The sequence below is a fragment of the Phasianus colchicus genome, chromosome 13, assembly GCF_987193195.1.
Source record: "Phasianus colchicus chromosome 13, bPhaCol1.hap1.1, whole genome shotgun sequence".
In the NCBI taxonomy this organism is placed as follows: Eukaryota; Metazoa; Chordata; class Aves; order Galliformes; family Phasianidae; genus Phasianus; species Phasianus colchicus.
Genome location: NC_143448.1, coordinates 10795769 through 10814125, shown reverse-complemented (window position 1 = coordinate 10814125; position 18357 = coordinate 10795769). Strand labels below are relative to the sequence as shown.

At 41.3% G+C, this 18357-nt stretch overlaps 1 protein-coding gene across 1 annotated transcript in view; it reads right to left on the bottom strand.

The window, feature by feature from the left end:
- The window catches only part of CHST8 (carbohydrate sulfotransferase 8), a 136102-nt gene extending 128122 nt beyond the window's left edge, over positions 1-7980 (bottom strand). The window contains exon 1 of the mRNA XM_031615344.2: positions 7793-7980. The gene's annotated coding sequence lies outside the window, so the exon portion shown is untranslated. The remainder of the gene's footprint in view (positions 1-7792) is intronic.
- Positions 7981-18357: the final 10377 nt, after the last annotated feature.

Below are 18357 nucleotides of genomic sequence, written 5' to 3'. Positions count from 1 at the left end.
CTTCAACTGTGCTCCTCACAATAGGCAAAAAGATATAATTTTTTATAATTCTTATTAGTGTTACTGGCAGTGCAGGAAGATAAGGTTGCAAGCAGTTTCCAATCAAAACTTCATTTTCAGCTGCCCTGAACTTATTAAACAGATGGGGAGCAGTTCACCAGAACATGCCATAATGAGTTGAAACATCTAACTTTTAATTTATTCTTCCTTTATATGTTTCTGCAGTGGATAAAGCTCCTTTGCATCAATACGCGCTTTTCCAAGCTCTCCCATTATAATGGTATGTTCTGCCCTTGAAAGCAGCAGAACTGTGTGTATATGCAGATAACAATTAGCACGCAGGTAGCACTTTCCAGTTCAAAGATATTCATTAATCACCATAGCACTCATCTGAATTGTGAGGTGAGAAGTATTAGCATCAGGTAGGAGAATCAGTGGTGCATCATGAAAACAAACCTTTTCAGGAAAAAGGCTGCACAGTTTTAGATAAGAATCTTACAGATAAAGTTATGGAAAACTGTTGAATATTTTAGCAAAATATTCAGCTATCACAGCTTTTAGTTTCAAACACAGAGTGACCAGTTCCCCCCTGCTCCCAGGCAATTCTGAAAGCTTCTTAGAAAGACACCGCAACACAGTGCGGGGAGAAAGATGCCTTGTGTTGGCTGCTTAGCTGGAGCTGTGCTATTGTGCTGAGCCTGTCTGAGCAGGAACTCGCTGCAGCTACTCCTGGAAAGGTCTGCGTCATAAACGTGAGGCCTTGGCTTTCTGGCAAAGCTATTTTTGTTTAGATGGAAGTTAAAACGAACATTTTAATTTAAATCTTCTAAGGAGAGTGACACAGAAAGCAGTACTTCAGAGACTTCCTTTTTTGCAATTGCCCTCTGGACGCCTCATGGCTAAACATCTTTACGGCAAGTAATTTGACATTATAGAATCATAGAATCACCAAGGTTGGAAAAGACCTAAAAGATCATCCAGTCCAATCATTCACCTATTACCAATTATGATAATGGTCAGCCCAAGAGCAAAAAGAGACAGTTTTCTGCCAACATCTCTGTTGTTTAATTCCTCATCTGGGAAGCATTAACTAGGCTGCACTCAGGGTTGCATCTGATAACACACAGCTGTTTGCTCATTCAAGAGTTTTGTGGATGTTACAATCTCTCCCTTGTCTGCCAACAAGTCTGTGAACAATGATGTTGACAGATGATAACCTAAGAGCATGATGTGCTTCAGGTAGAAACTCAGGGGATTGTCTTTGGACCATCTCAAAGAGAATCTTTACCTAACAGGGGCCAGTGGTTGATACTTCAAAAGAAAGCACAAAAACCTTGAGAGCAAAGCAGTAGGATAACTTGCCCCCAAGAAGAGGTCTGTCTATCCATAGTGGAGATCAACTTTTTACGTGCATAGCATGTCTTACACTGGCTGTCCATGATGTCAGGGCATGCACCATTCACAGCACTACAAATATCACAAATTTAACATTTAAAGAATGTTTAAAAAGTGTTTCAAGAGCTCAGTCACTTGGCAAGAACAAATAGAATTAGATTAAAGGTGAAAAAAACTGTGCAAAGACAAGAATGGAAGAGAATGACTAAGGTGAGCAAGAGATTCCGTAAGGCTCCTGCCTGTTGCAGGACACCTGTGTACACTCCCTTCTTGGGGCTCTGCTGTGACTTGCTGATGCAGCTCCACGCCAGCTGAGGAATGCAAACTAATGCCAGATTTACGTTACCATGTACATCAGCAAGCCAACAGACTACCCAAATTGTTTGCAAACATCTACTGATTGCTAAATTGGACAATTACAAATCACCTATGAATCAATGTAAATGCCTCGTTCACACGTACACAGTAAACTTCATTTCTCATGCTATACAAGCTGCAGCAACCAGTTCTTTTAGTTGATAGCAGGCTGCTGGTGCAAAGTAGAGTCAAAGCCAACTTACTCAAAGGATGGCAGCAGCATTCAGGTATTCATGCCTTCTCAAAGCAGGGATTGATGTGTTTTCATCAGGCATGTTTCTGCTGCTGTTTAACCATTTACACAGTACACAGCAGGGATTTCCCTGGGCACTGTTGCACCATTCTTGGAATGCAAACTGAGGTCCACGGTGCTGTAGAGCTCCAAGTGGAGGCACTGGTCTGTGCAGAACTGCCCACACTGCACCGAGCCATGGGGCCTCAACACCAGTTGTTCAGATGTCTTTTCTCTTTGCCAAATTGTCCCCACTTAATGGCATGCATTGACTTGCTGGTATTGTCAACTCAAAGATGTTTATATTCTCATTGACATATTCTCATAAAGCAATCCTTAACAAATAGGAATAAAAACTGTATGTTCAATTTCAGCATTTCCCTGGCTCATGTGGGGATGTTAACTGAGCTGCTGGCAGCTGTGATGGGTTTTTGTCTTCTGCTGTACTCTGTTTTGTGTGTTCTGAAAGGGGGCTGTAATGGAGCGCTCACTTGATGCGTTATTAAGCTAATTTTACTTAGATTGTGTAGTCTGGTTAGTGGCTGGGACAGTGACAGTGCGCAATTAGCTGGATGGAAAATAACAGAACACTACTACTACAAGAATATTAGTAAAAGATTTGCTATTACTACAGAAATTATCACTTCTAGACATATTAACTGTGTTTCTATGTGCTGTGTGAACAATCGCAGCTCTTTGTATCTGAAGCTGAGCCAAGCAGCCACTTCTTTACTTCAAAGCACTTACAAAGACTGAAGATCTTTCAAATACTGGGCAGTATGTTTTCCTGTCACTCAAGTATCCACTCTCTACTTTACTCAGACTTCTAGATCAGGCTTATGGTGACATTTACAGGAAAAAGAAAAGATTTATAAACCTTATCCATATTTACCAGTAAAACTAACTGGTAAAACTAAGCAGTTTTACAAATGCAGGCATGGTAGTCAGGGTGGGGATACTGAAAGTCACATTATTCTGTAGCTGTCAGCACTTCTTGGAAATAGGAAATGCAAATTAATCCTAAGTATTATGCCCCAAATCCTCTAACTTTTTCAGCGTAGAAAGAAGTAAGAAGCTATTAATCCTGTGGTTGCTTCCATTCACATTCCTTTCATCTTTGGGCACTGGATTTTCTGTCACTGTCTTCTTGCTGATGTATCAATAGAACAAAAATTTTGATTTTTGTCTTGGAAAAGATAAATTTGTTTCCATCTGATATTTAAACACATTTAAATTTTGTCTCATTTGCTTCAACTTTGTATGTAATTCTGTTCTTCTTGTGTAAAAACAAAAAGTAAATATATTGAAGAAGGATAAAGTAAGAATTTTTAAGTTGAATCCAGAAGGCTCTGGTAAATTGTTGGATATCAGGGAAGGGAGGTGGCTCAGCCTTCTAACCTCTGCAACACCAGCTTCTCTGTGAGGTCTGATGGTGAGCCCCTGCCCCCATAGCTCAGCTGGGCACACTCTGAGCAGCCAGCCATTGTGGCCAGATGCACGGATCCATTTAAGCAGTTTGAATTTAAAGAAAAGAAGGCATAACCTGCCTTGTGTGATTTCATGCAGCATTACTTTAAGCTCTCAGTCTTCTTCAGAACTGCTTGCAAAGGAACTGGTGCTTGGGTGAATTAGACCTACTGACCTGCCTGATGAGCTGGCTCCAGTTCTTCTCTGCAACTTAATTAGTGTCCCCTGTGTCTCAGCCATCCTGAATGAATGCACACACTGAGCTGACCACCTATGTTATGTGCCACCTGGTGCACACCAGTCTTTGTAGGAAATTAGGCTGAAATTATTGACTTTTAACAGCTCTGTTCCCCAGTCACTGGTGTCATTATGTATTCCAGCTTTCAGCATCTCCTCCAATTATGCAGAATGGAGATTTCTTGATTTTTTTTCCCTTGAAAAAAGGAATCCTGAAAATTGCAGGACCCTTTTTTACTCACATACGCATGAACCCATATTCTGCAAAACGTGGGGGAAAGGGAGTTCAGCAGGCTTTTTCTTATTTTAGAGGAAGTTTAGTTTGTCAGGTATTAGTGGGCCCATTTCCACTCTATTATGTCTACCAGTTCTGTCCTTACGATGTGTGCATCACTAGAAGGTATACTATCCCACATAACATGCTAAAACCTGAATTTTGGAATAATTGCAAAAAGCTGTGAAATTGTTTTATGTCAGAGCAATAGCACATGACCCCTTTTTCTGATTCCCAACCCCCTGGCAAAGCTGCTCTTCTCATCCCCTCCACATATTGCAGTACGAAGCAAGCAGGTACTTCTGGTTTCCACTTTCATCTACAATTTAAGACCAAAAAGGACAGCTCTCAGTAAACAACCAAAATAATCCTTTCAAAGTCAAGAAGATTTCATTCCTATCTTTCTGGGTGCAAATCATAGCAGAGTCATGTGTTACTAATCCCCTCAGCACTGCAGTAGGTCTGTAGCAAGCTAATACACACCTCTCTGAGGTCCTGGAGGGGTTATAACACTATTCCTATGCTAAAATATAATCTCCAAAGCAGTTTGATTCAAAATGAAAAAAGTCTTCTTTGCTTTGTTTCTAATTAACATCTCACAGGAGCTGTACAGTGGAAGTGCAAATAGTGAGTGTAAATAATGAACTTCTCCGGCTCTCTTCTGCACTGGCGTGGAAAGAACATGAGGCAGCAGATCCCCACGCCCAGGACCCTGTGTCCCACCTGCAGCATTTCAGTACAAGAACTACTGCTAAATGCAGTGAACTCGGGTCTAAAATACAGACTAGAGGTGGCCAGGCTTTCAGATGCCCACTTTGCTCCAGTTAGTCTGATTAGAAATGCTTCCCTCTCCCTCTACTTGCCTCTTCTATTTGAAGCAATTGTCACATTTATCAAAGGGTTCTTTTAGATGATCATAATTTAGTTAACTGCACAACCATATGACGATGATTGCACCTCCCTGATATAATCTTCTTCAGTTGTCTTAAAGTTCCTTCATTTGTCTCTTCTATAGGTTTCCTGGCTACTCCAAATAAGAACACCTTCTTTCAGAAGATTCAGAGCAACTGGAGTGAGCTGCACTTCCAGAAGTACCAAACAGGTAACTGCCTGGGCAAATTCCCTCCTTTATGTCAGTACAAAGCAAATGTACATTGGATTTTGCATTCATAAATTATTTTTTTTCTGTTCAGTTTTAGATGTGTTAAAGAAAGAAAGATGAGAGCTTTAAGTTTAAATGTATATATTTTATATATATGCATTCCTAGCCATTGGGTAAAAATTTTATTCACATGGCAAATCTCAAGATTTTAAACAGTTTCTACAACAGGGCTTTTGAGTGGTTTTGTGTACATGTGCAGGCTGTGTCCTCCAACATCACAGCCTAACTTTGTGCCATATTCAAGGTTCATGTAATGCAGTGTGGAGGTTTGTGATTCCTTTATGTTAGTTCTATTTCCTAAAACTGTCTGAAGATTCTTTGTCTGAGAGTCATAAGGAGGCAAGAAAAACACACAAGCTGTAAAATGGTCCCTGTAAGTTGGGAATTAAAAACTATTGTTACATATGGGGGTGGATTTAATTCTGCATTTGAGGAAGCAACAGGCAACAAAATTTCTGCAAAAGCAGAAAGAAAACAACCTCCTGGCTCATACTGTGTCTAGTTCATTGCAATGCTACTATGGTTACTTCAGGAAGAAGAAAATAGCCTTCATAACCTTGAAATGGAACATTTTGCTGTGGCAATTGAGTGGGTTCCTTTGTTGACTCAAGCAGTTTTCATAACTGTGTACATCTGATTGTTTTCACCCAATACTCACTCCTCTAATCCTTCTAGCCTTGGTGACTAATTTGTTTCTTATTGCAATATTACAAATGCTTTCTTTCTAACGAGAGATCACCATCTGTTGTGTCAAGGTACTTTTTCACTTTGACTATGTCCGTATGTCACAGATAAGTTACTTCTTGTTTTTGATTTGGGCAGTTGAAACACAATGGGTCATTGAAAGGAGATAGTCTGCAAAAAGATGTAGTTAGAAAACTATGTTGTTTTGTTGTTTTTTTTCCCCTCTAAAATGCCTGTTACATTTACTTTCCAGTTGAAAATTTTCTCCCAGGATAAATGGTAAATTGAAATATTTGAATTATTTTGAAGAGCAAATTTCTAAATGAAATGGAATAGAATTTTTGTTTTGAATTCAATTGTGGTGTTATAACAGTGTATAAAGTGTGTTGGTGTGGCTGTACAGAGACATAAGTGTTACAGGAGATAGTTTGCGTGGGCTGAGAAGTCTGAATCAGGGGCTGAGCCTCCCCCAGATCCCATGGCATGTGTGGCAAAAGAAAAGGAGCCCTTCAGCCACCTGAGCGATCTCCTAGGTGTTTATTAGGGAACTGAAATATCTGCAGGCTTTGTCATCACTTAAAGGGGAGTGTGCTTTGTAATGACGAGTGAGGGAAAATACATGTGGAAAATGGTGCATAAGGATTTGCAAAGAGTCAGAGCTGGGACATACTTAGGAGTTTATTGGGAAAAGCAAGCCAAGCATTTGGGGTGGATGGTGACAGTTCAAAGGCAGCGTGAGGCTATGTAGTATTGCTTAAGAGCACTTACATAGGGTACTGAGCATTTGTCCTAGCTTTGCACTCCTTGGCTTGTGAAAGTTTTGCATTTCACCAAGGCCAGCTTCTCCCCAGGAGTAACAACAAAATGAGAGATTTATAAGTTGAACCTTTCTGCTGATGTGGTTTGCCAAACGGCCCCACAACTGCTCAGCCTCACCTGGCCAAGCACCAATGCAGGGTATGGAGGGCAGGAAGACATGGTAGGGGACAGAAATACACGGGTGGGTGGTGGGGCTGAGGCTGAGCTCTCCCCTCTACACAAGGAAAGCTGTTGGAAGCACAAGCTCCTGGGCAGAAAGGGAGAGATGTCCGAACCATCCTGGTCCATAACGTGTGACCAGGAGCTACTGGCACGGCACAGATGCAGCTCTCCTCTGGTGTGGGTTCAGGACAAGCTGTCTGGCAAGGGACCACAGGTCTCCAATTACACAGGGGAGCAGAGACACAAGCATGACAGTTACTGCACAAGTGAGATGTGCCAACATGGAATGCATATCTCGTTCTTCTTTATCTGTATGTTACTATGCACCAGAATTTCAGACATTCCACATTTCAGAGAGTCAGAGGAAACATGGATTTTAGAGCAACTACTCAGCCTTTGAAACAGGAGAGGATTTTCAATAGTGAACTGTAATGAGAATCCTGAGTGGGCATGAACTCTCTTTAAAATCTGTGATGCTAGTAGAGTGGAAGAGACTATTACTATTTGGTTTGCTGTTATTCAATTATTTTTAAGCACCTTTTGTCAGATTTGTAATAAGAAAAGATAAGGCAACTAGCTGTTAGGCATACTTTGGTGCTGTAAGTATTGGAGATCATTAAATGTCACTGGGAAAGTTCCTGTTGTTACATTGATACTCCTTAGGAATGGATATACTCTATTGACTGGATGCATTTCACATCAGATGCCGTTTGTAACTCATCTGCATTCAGTGAGGAGAAGGCAGATGGCCTCCAAACTTCTGTCCTTCTCTGTACACTATTCTGTAGATGGGCACAGTGGGGTCTGCTCCAGAAGCAGTAAGTATTTGTGACACAGAGGAATCTTTCTGGGGAAGAGAAAAGCATATTCTGATATTCCTCTCCACAGCACCAATGCTCTGGCTGTCTGCTGAGACCCCTACCAGCATGTTAGCACTGGTGAATTAGGCTCATTTAAGTAAACAGCAAAGATACCATCAGATTTGGCTGTGTGCTGTGCTTACCCTTTATCAGGCAGGGTTATTCTAATGCTGGAGGCCAGCACTGGTGTCTCTCATTCCTCTGCTAAGTGCTGTCTTCTGGCTGCAGGCTGGGGGGTGTTACTGCAAGGCAGCAATATCAGCATTTGTTACTCAAATTGAGGAATTTGCTTCCAAAGAACCTGACTGAAGCTCAAAGAAATGAATGCTAGTTTTCTGATGTCACTCACATTTAATGGTCCTGTAAAAAGAATCAGAATTAAGATTTCACTGTTGATCTTGTGTCAAATGTCAAAAGCAGTGAAGAAAGGTTGAGGCTAAATAGGTGCAGAGATAACTTGCCTGAATATTTCTTGTTGAGACTGATTTCAGGGGGATTCTGCATACACCAAAACATCAGTACTTGTCCTGACACAGATGATACACAGCGAAATATATCTTGTTTTCTTGTTGGTTTGTATTTATGGTTCCCATCAATGTAATATTTGAGTGCCTCACAATCAACAGTGTTTCCCCTTACAACACTGTTGGAAGGAAAGAAGTAATTGCATTCATTTTTATGTTATTATTTTACACATGGATGCATTTTTGCACAGGGAGGTGTCATGTGATTTGCAAGAAGTCATTCAGGATATTTCTTATGAAAGCAGTAGTTGGTGCTGGTTTTCTCATGCCACAGATAAAGACTGTAATAATGAATTCATCAGTGACAGATGAAATTAAGCAATAATTTTATGCGCTATTTTTTCCCCAAAGAGTCGTTCAAATATTTTGTCTTTTATAAAACCTATATGGAACAAAATGGGTAACTGGGGGGATATCTCCTACTAGTAATATTACTGGAGTAGTGTCACATATACTCTTAATTCCATAAAGCTTCATGAGACCTGCTTTAAAAAAAAAAAGGAAAAAGAAATGCCGTTTAGTGAGAAGGTGACCTGTGAAAAGTCAAGGCTCAAGTGGATAGACTGGGGTGCTTCTATATGCTGTAGGTCTTGTTCCACACCCACAACCCACTGAGCACTGCAGCTTTCGTCTGTCTGTTTCTTCTCCTTTCTGCACACATTGGCAGAGATATGGTTCACATTAGTGTGGCTGCTGAGCTTTGGATTTCATTGGCTACATCACTGCAGTATGCTTTTTGGTTTTTAATTTTCCAAAGGTAGCACACTGCTAAATGGTTTTCTTGCTCTGTTGTACTCTGTGACTTCACTGAGGTTGCTTAGAGCAGCAGCATGGTGTGCAGCCCTACAGCTCTCGTCCTGGAGTTCCTGGGGCTGTACAAGTTTATTGACATACATGCTCAGTTTGATAGAGAAAAATCAAAAACCTTCTATTCAGTATCTAAGGGGAGCTATAAGAAAAGAAAGGGACAGAATCTTTAGCATGGTCTGCTGGGACAGGACGAGGAGAAATGGTTTCAAAGTAAAAGAGGGCAAGATTTAGCTTGGATATAAGGAAGTTTTTTACAATAATAGTGGTGAGGCACTGGAATAAGTTGCCTAGAGAGGTGTTGGATGCCCCATCCCTGGAAATGCTCAAGGTCAGGCTGGACTAGGCTTTGACCACCCGATGGAGCTGTAGGTGTCCCTGTTCATTGCAGGGGAGTTGGACTAGATGGCCTTTAAAGGTCCCTTCCAACTCAAACGATTCCATGATTCTGTGTTTTCAAGTCTAGGCTTTTGTTAAGCTTTCATTAAGATTAGGTGGCAGCTGTTCATGGTTACAAACAGAAGATCATAGAAAATAGTGCCAGAGGGGCTGAGCATTGCTGGTCTGCCTGCAGTGGAAGTTATCCCCAAGATAAACTAAATCAGTTATGCTTAACCAGTGCTAAAAGATGCTTAGCAAATCTGTCCATAGAAATAGCCAACCATCAAAGCTCCATGGTCTCCCAGGACTTTTAAAAGAAATGACCATTTTTATAATAATTTCTGCTTTTATCACCCTGCAATTATCTCCTGATGAGGATACCTGGTGTGTCTCAGCCAGGAACTGAGCAGACCTCTGCCTGCCCGCAGTGCGTCAGCGGCAGCTCTGCCAGTCAGAACAGGATGACAGAGGGACAAAGTTTAACTCCTGGTTCCATCACACTCATTTTAGTATTAAAGTCTGTGCATCCAGAAAGCAACTCCAAGTCTGGAGCCCAGCAGCTTCTTCAATCTTTCTCTTTCAAAAAAATTTCCTACAAAACCACAAGCCCATACATTTACAAGCTGATTACACTCCCCTACCCTCAACTCTGGTGCTGACAAAATCCTCTGAAGCTTAATTCTGATTATTTGCACTTCCTGAGCCATCCGCAAGTGCTCTGTGGTTTCGCTTCACGCGCTCTCAAGAAGCCTGTCACAGACACAGTGTTCTGCAGTGAAGCAGATGGGAACATTTCCATTTGCTGCTCAGAGACTCTCCTTCACTCCAGTTCTTGAGAATTAACCTTGCCTAATCCATGGGAGCACATTTTACTGTGTGCCATCCCACCACTGAGAACCTGCGTAGCCCACGGTGTGTAAATATTTGTATTAAGCTATCCAAATTTAAAATCAAGACCTTAAAAATAAAATAGTTACTGACCTTTCAGCTCATATATAATTAAAACCAGTTCTAATGTTGTGCATATAAATAATAGATAGCTGTTTTCACAGATCAATGCCTTCTCCTGCTTTATAAGGAACATTTTTAAGTATAATTATTGCGCCTTTAAGTTTAATACAAAAATTTGATGTGTTAGCAACTACGGGTTGATCTCTGTACATTTTTCAACTGTAAATTGCACTTTAAAAATGCAAACAATTATTAATATTGATTTGGACTAAAACAATATTGAATTTCAATATATTCCTGGCTCTTTTATGAATTACCGAGCACAGCTGGCATGATTATGATGAAAGAGTATTTGCACGCTCAATTTCCTTTCAGCAAGAAACCTTGAGGAGTGCTAGTTGTGTTCAGGCTGATAATGATAAACCCATACGTTCAAGGAAAATAAGGCTACCTTAAAATCTCAACCGAAGCATAGTGAATGAATATTTCATCCTATACATGCATTTCTTGCATCATGCTAGCTGAACTTTTGTTAGGAACAAATATTGAGAATGTAGTCAGAATACAGCTCTGTGCCTGAGCCCTCTGTTTTGGCTCTGCTTTGGCATGCAGTTATAAAATGATGTCAATCCATCACTGCAATTTCCTGTGACTAAGTAAAGAGGAGAATATATTCCCATCCACAAATGCCGTAATACAAAAATGCCAATTTATTTAAGTGTCATTAAAACCACTTTTATTCTGCAGCTGGAATAAACATTTCATAGCTCCACTGGCCGAGGTGCTGAGCTTCTTCTCAGATCCCGGCTGCAGTCTCAGGCTGTTCTAACTGCATACACAGGGATGCCCATCTCGGGTGCCGCAGTCCAGCACGGTGCCCTCACTGCGGGCACGGAGCAGTGGGTGGCAGTGCTCCACTGAGAGCCCGGGTATGTGGGCAGCGCTGGGAAACAGAAAGCTGTGCCTCCAGGGAGAAGAGGTGTGTACTCAATCAGAACAAAATGTCAAAGTGAGATCTTTGCAGAAATGGATTTTTGGAAAAATTTATTTATTGAGGTCTTAAGTGGACTTTGCATCACGCTTGGCTGCTCACCAGTGGACGCTGTGCAGAAAAGTGCTGATCTGCTGAGGGTTTCCAGGCACCCATTGGGCTCTGGTTCTCCCTTCCCAGCCCTTCTCTCCCTGCAGTGCCCACACACCGGCAGGGTGCGGAGCCGGGGCTCAGCCTCAGCAGCTGCCTGCACAGCTGCTCTTCAGTTCACCTTCTGCCAGAAGCAGAATTGAGCAGTGTGAGGTGGGCAGCAGCCGCAGGAGCCATCGCTTTTCATTTCCCAGTGAAAAAATATTTTTTACCAAACTTTCTGTTTTCACACAGAAAATTTCAGATCTGCAAAAAGGGCATTTTCTTTCTGAAAATCCTTCTGCTGTAGAATTTCCCAACTAGCTCTTTTTCTGGAACTTACTCCCACACAGACTGAAAATAACCCAAACTTGGGGACTTCCCAGTTGTGTTACAAAAGCTGTAGGGTTCTGCTGGAGTCTCTGGATACAGCTGAGCTGTGCTGCTTCTATTACGAAGGGGCAGGTAGTCAAGCGAGGGCCTGTAGGGCTGTTCTGAGTGCTGCTGGGCCTTAATTCAATTGTCTGTAATGAATGATTAATGACATTAAGGCACTTAACCTTGAATAGGGTTGTAATTATCTTGATTATAAAATAAAATCCAGAAAGCATTTATGGCCTTTGCTATATTTAGACCTTGTTATTCTGGGGAACGTGATTCAAGAATTTTGAACACTTGAAATCAGTACAGCAGAGAAATGAAATGAAGCGTGGTTTTTCTTTATGGTACCTGGCATAGGTGTTCTCCAGAATGGTTTCACCCCTCTATGGTAGAGTAGTGGGTACGTAACAGCAAATGCCTGTGTTCCTTCATTTCACGGGTAATCTTGTTTCACAGTTTTATGCTCAGATCCCCATAAAATTATAGTCACCTCTCTCTGCTATTGCAGAGTTTTTTGTAATAGTGTTGGGGCTTTGATTAGAACCAGTCAATTTTCTTTGTCAAAATGGCTTTTTAGCAAAACAATACCTTGCAGAAAATCTTGTCTCTGGTCATAATCTTGTGATGAAAAAGATGTGTTCCTTGAAAAAGCTTTCTGTGCCCTTTATTGCCAATACTAATACTGTGGATATCACTATAATTTTATAACATATACTTGTTGCATGACTTATAGGGTATCGATACAAAATCCTCTTAGGGACTCCAGTCTCCAGGACATAAAAACAACCGAATCCATATCAGTTTTATGTGGTAAACACAAGTCCCAGTGCCTCTCAGCAGACAGAAGTCCAGGTTTTAAGAAGGAAGGAAATTGTTCCCGTTAATTTCTCCTCAGATTAATCCTGATCCTGCCTAGTCACTACATATTCTTTAGCTAGATGAATTTTGGATAGGCAATAGAGTCTGTACCTTCCAGTCTTAACAACTGTGGCTCACAGATAACTCTCTGTGGCCTGAGAACAGGCATAATGCAATGGCTACAGAGGATCCCCTGCTGGGTGTCTTCACTGACCAGGGAGAAGCCTGCTAGCTGCCAGGTGAGGGGACTACTGCACTGTAAGGATGTGCTGCTATAGCTGTACATTCTGCTTTTGCTATGTTGTATTTCTCAAGAAATTCCTTTCATCGTCTTGATTTTAGATTAGAAATTTTAATATTCTCTATCCTCACTGCTTCGTGTCACCCATGGGACATCTCCTAACGTCCTAAGGTCATATCAAAATTCTTACTCAAGTTCAGCAAAAAAGATGTCTGGCTCCTCATCACATTTCTCTCCAGACCAATGCCTCTGCTCATCCTAGCAAGAGGGAAATATCCAGAGTCTGCATCTACCTGTTAGTTATTACTGTATGCTCTGCTACCTCATCGGATGGCAACTCATGGTTTACAGTGTGACTGCAATAAAAAAAAAAAGCACCGTGGGATTTGAGGAAAAAATATTTTTGGAGTCAAATCAGGCTGCACATTATTACTATTGCACTTGCTATTAGCAGTGCGTGGGCTGATCGCTAGTAGTAAGCTGTGGTTAGAGCTGAACTGTAGCTTTGCTGCTCTGGGTGTTGGATGTTGCTGTAGAAGTTCGATCTAACGAACTAGAGAAGCCATTAGAGGAACTCCTGTGGTTCCAGATAGCAACGTTTCAGCTCTCCAGCCCTCTTCAAGGCTAGCAATGACTGGAGTTTATGTACCCTCACCACAGTGAAAATTATAGCTTAGACCACACACTAACTTTCTGTGTGGACCACAGCATTAGATCTCCCAAATACCCAGGTATAACAGGGGTTAAGTGCACCACTTTAGATTTTATTCTGGATTTTCCCAGCTTCCAGCCAGCCCACTCAATTATTTTTTTATTATTTATAATTTACTTTTATTTGGTTTTACAGATGAATTTTGCATCCCTTTTCAGGAGCTTTATGACTGTTCTATGACATGTTGTGTTGCAACACATAGAGGATCTGAGACCTCTATAAGCCCCGAGCTCTGGTTTAAACATGCTCCCAGCACACAGTGTGAAGAAAGCACAGCAGATTCTTAACGATATATGTATACCGTAGCTGCTCTAATATCATAATTGTATGTAATTATTAGAGATCAGTAAGACATAATGAACTGATTGCACTAACTCTCATTACCAGCCTGAACACTAACAGATGTAAACTGTGCATCTGATGGTTAAAGGGTACGATGTATTTGTGTTTTAGAGACCTACTCAAACATTAAAAAAGCTATTTTGGCTTACTCCACTAATGGAAATTTCTTTGCTGCCTCCGTTTATCTTTTTCTCCTTCTTGCTTCATCCTTTTTTTCTATTCTGCCAATGTATAATGAGCAACTTCCTGTCCAAGTGTTTTAATGTCAAAGACATTAAAGTGGTAACCCAGGGGAGCTGGAGGAAGACACAAACAGTAACCATAAGCAGAGAACAGTGACTGTGAGTTGGAGGAATTTTCAAGCTGAGTGCAAGTGTGCTAATTCCAAACTGTTCTGAAAAGTATCTAAGAAAAGCAGCCTTATTGCCATAGACTTATTCATCTATTCAGGGATTCAGAAAAATCCAAACTGAAGACCTGTCTGAGGTGGTGAAATGGCTGAGCCACATCAGCACCATCACCTGACCCTCACTGCCACAGCTCTTCTCAATTCAGTTACAGGAGATCGTGAAGTTGGGCAAACAGATCCCTGCCTGCTAAATGGGGCTTGTATTATTTACCTGACCAAGACTAAAATGGTAATTCCTATATGACCAACAGTATTTATTCACTTCATGCTACATTATAAAACTGAAATAATCGGAGAAGAAATTCACAATACTGCAAATGAGATGCTGAAGCATATGGTAACAGAGAGTGTAAGTAGAGCACGATCCTCTCTGAGCAGGCGGGCTGTTGCTTGGGTGAGATGCTGTAGAGTAACTAGTGACTGCATCTTGCAGAATTAGCAACTGTTTTTCTCCTACGTTGTGCTGCTAACTGTGGATCTGCTGCCCTTCAAAATGTTATGACTAATGCATAAAGGGTTGCTCCTCTCCAGACACTCAACTTTTCACTAGCTAGAGACTTAAAAAAAAAAGAAAAGAAAAAAAGAGGCATGAATCTGTCTTTGGCTGTCGGTCTCCAGGCATGTAACCTTTACTGTATATGCCATGCTGGCATTCATTGTCTCGTCTGCACTGTGTTTATCAGCTTCACTTCCTTGCTGCGTGCTCTGCAGTCTCATACATCCTTCTGTATTTACTCTTTACCCTCCTCCTCCATAACTGCAGAACTAAATGGGAACAGAATCTCTTGCTGAAACAACCCAAAGGGGTCTAGGCAATATTTTCAGTTGAATTTCTCTCCTTGGACCTTTATATGTCATTGGTGTATCTTTCAAGACGCCTCTGGGGTTTTGAAACTAATTTTCCATCATCATTAGTGAAAAACTTTATGCTTCCTTTCATTAATGTCTGGTACAGGAAGGAGAAGAGCTGCTGTATATGCACACTCTTTTTAACTTGATGCCATATGCAAATAATTAAACGAGGCACGGAAGCAATGGTTAAAAATTCTGCAAAACTTCCTCATTAAACTAAGCAATTATCTGCAAGAAGAGAGAGATCTGAACTCTCTTGCTCCACATCCATGATAAAATCTCCACACTTGCAGATGCTTCATTTTTGCCCAGGAGGAGAAGAATCACATTTAATTACTGTGAGGAGTGAGGACAACACGGTGGGTGCATAGATGGTGACATTCAGTTGGTGTCCGTCAGTGAGGTGGCTGTGATTTGGCACGTGATCTGTTTGGATACTGTATGCAAGGTCACAGCTCCATGCAAAACTGGTGGAAATGTTAATTGAGTTCCAGTGATGTCACATGCTGCAAAAAAGAAAAATGATTCATGAAACTCTAGGGCCATGACTGGCTCATTAGTACAACCCAAGCAGTTCATACTTCAGCCATCTCATCCTGCCTGCTGCATTACCTTGGCATAATGTCTGAGCTGGGCTGTGAAGTGAACTGCGGAAACCGATTCAGCTGAGAATTAGTCTGTCAAAAAAGAATGCACTGAAAGAAAGTCATATTCATAGAGATAAATGTATTTTCAATGCACTAAATCAGAGTAAACCCCTTTGTGTTCTAGTCCTGCACTACAGTTTATCTATTTAGTCATCTGCACAGTCCTTGTCACTTTAATAGCTGAGTCTTCCACAACCTGTAGCTGTGAAAACAAGGTTGTTCCCGTTTTACAAATAAGAATCAGAGGTAGAGAAAACTGAAGAACTTGTCTAGAGAAGTGGGAAATCAGGAGACAAGAAGAGGCTGAGTTTGGATTTTCCACAGCTCACGTTAGTATTCCAACTATTAATCCTTTTCTTAGTTACTGAAGAATAATGAAAAAAGTAAAATGTTTATTTTTTACATAAGAGGAAATTGAATATGCAGATTTAAAAACGGGAGTAGAATTTGTTAAGCTTACAGGCTGAAGTTGTGTAAACCTGCCAAGAACTTCAGTTAAGGAATTGTTTTGCACTAGATAGGATGTAGGTTAGTGGTTTCAGCAAATACACAGATAATTAACTGAAAATTCCTTTGTTGTAGTTGACAGCATAAACGAAATGCAAAGAAAGAGGAAAAAATCACTTGGGAGCAGTGTAGCATCCTTCAGGGTTTCCAGTGAGATACGCACAAGCTTATATGTGAGGTTTTCTAGTGCTAATGAAGAGGTGTCAGACTGGGAGCACCAAAACCTGGCGAGTTTGCTGAAAAAGCTCAATACGAAAGGAGTAGCTCACATCTCCTCCTGGCCCAGTGAAGTGTTGTAAAGGGAAGACCACGTCCATTTTGGTCTTTTTTCTCTTCCGTCAGTGGTACAGCAGGCGGCTGCGGAGAGGAAGGTGGGCAGAGAGCAGGTTCTGAGGTGCTGCCAGGCTGTGCCACAGAAAGCAGTTTGCCTGATAGCAAGGGAATCAGGGAACAGTAAAACACTTCTATCACTTCCATGTAGCCAGCACCTCACTGCTGCCCCTGTGGTGTTTCCATGCAGGTCTCGGTGTGCACAGAGAGCATCTGTTCAGTGAGGGCTGTAAGATAAGGGAGTTCCAGGCTCCTCTTTTCCTCACTCCCTCCAGCAGATGACAACAGATTAGCAAAGCACCCTGTTCATTTACATTTATTACAGCAGTGGTTAGTGGGATGTGAATTAGTGCAGCATCTCCTAGAAAACAGAAAGTATCTAAACTCAGCTTCTCCCTCTGCTGCATCACATTGCTTTACTAGTGAAGTTGTTATTAATTTTAGTTAGCTTTTTTAATGGCAAAGTCAGAAGTATTATTTATATAACAAAAAGAAGTTTTATAACCAAACAAGCAGTGAGCAAGTTCACCAGCCAGGTCTGTGGGGTGCTCAGCAACTTTTTTAGATTAGTTCCCAGTAGGTGTTGTATGAAGAGCAAGGTTAGCACTGCAGGATAAATGCAGTTCTGAAGTTTCTGGAAGGAGCTGGGGGGTAGATGCAAAGTGTGTTTAACAGGCAGCAACAATCAGAACACCACCACTGGCAAAAGAACTTGCTGAGATGTCTGTTGCTGCAGCCTTGTTTGCCAAATTAGTTGTCTGTAAACTGTGCCATCATTAAAATTCTCCACGGTGATAACAGCACTTTCCCTGGAACATTTTGTTGAAGCTGGCAAATGGAATTATCTACTATGACTGCTCTTTTAGCAGTGTACATCTTCAACAACCGTCCTAAATAAACCTGTGACATACAGTACGTGGAACACCTATTTGTATAAATATCTCTGCAGAGGAATGCTAGAGGTAGGAAGAATAAATTACAAGTGAGAAAATGGCATTTTGAAATGTGCTCTAACCCTGTTTGCTCACCATCTCTCTCTGCACTGCTTCACATCAGCTTAGCTCCAGCCTGTAGAAAGGCAAAGGTCACAGCTTCTATTTACATAATACAAAGTTTCTAAATAACAAGCATTAAAGAAGTAAAGCTTTGCAGGAGGAAAAAAAGAGGTGTGAACAAGAAATAATAATTTAGCCTCTGTGACCAGACAGGTATCTGTGCTAGGAAATAATATGCCATTTTCACAGAAGTACATACACCGATGTATGCCAGAAACACCAGCTTCCCTGTTGGGGAAATGATATCTTATTTCAGTGGAGGGACACCAAATTACTCTCTGTTTCATTCTGAGTGCTCAGCACTCGGCACTTCACCATGCTCAGAACAATTGTGTTTCTGCTTAGGCTACAACTGCTCCTCTGAAATCTGAAACAACTGTCATGAATTTCTGTGTAATCCCAGGTATGGAGTACTTCTTACTCTAATCCTCAATTACTTTGGCATACAAATGTCCAGAGCTGAATTTAGTGCTTGGAAAGAAATGCTCAGCCCTGGTGCTTTGAGCACCTCTGTCAGTTTGCAGCTCAGCCAGACAGCAGAGTTCAGGCCATCTAGAAAGGACCAGAAAGCTTCACCACTCCCCACTGCTG